We start from the raw sequence: 599 nt of genomic DNA, 5'->3' as shown, positions 1-599 counted from the left end.
GCAAACATCACTATCAATCTCATATTAATCATGGGGCTTAAATAAATTTTCAAGACCATAAGAAGAATCACCCCAATCATGATCATTGCAACAAATAGTGTACGTAGCAAAATTAGCATCCCCAAGCTTAGGGTTTTGCATATAATTAACACAATTAACATTAATGGAATTTATAATAACATCCTTGCAATCATGCTTTTCATCCAAGGCACTATCAAGTGTGTGTGCAATAGTAATAATTTCATGTTTAACAGAAGGAACTATAGCAAGTTCATCTCCATAAGCATAATTAATATTGGCATCGTGGCCATAAGAATAGAAATCTTCATGTTCATCAAGGGATATTTTAATCAAATCTTCGGAATCATAATTATCTATATATTCATGCATATCATTATTCTCTTCCGAAGCAACGGTCATTCTTTCAATATATTCTTTGAGATAGAAATTATGAGCATAGTTTTCATACCAATATTTAAGTATGTCAAAATTTTCAGATTTGTAGAGAGTAATATCATACTTCTCAAACAAAGAAGCTACTTCATAAGCACCATTAAAAAGCAACAAATTCTTCAATTTGGTCGATATCATAGTAACTA

This window comes from Triticum dicoccoides, chromosome 4B (assembly GCF_002162155.2).
Source record: "Triticum dicoccoides isolate Atlit2015 ecotype Zavitan chromosome 4B, WEW_v2.0, whole genome shotgun sequence".
NCBI lineage: Eukaryota > Viridiplantae > Streptophyta > Magnoliopsida > Poales > Poaceae > Triticum > Triticum dicoccoides.
The sequence above is the reverse complement of the archived record's forward strand: the minus strand, read 5'-3'. Positions refer to the sequence as shown.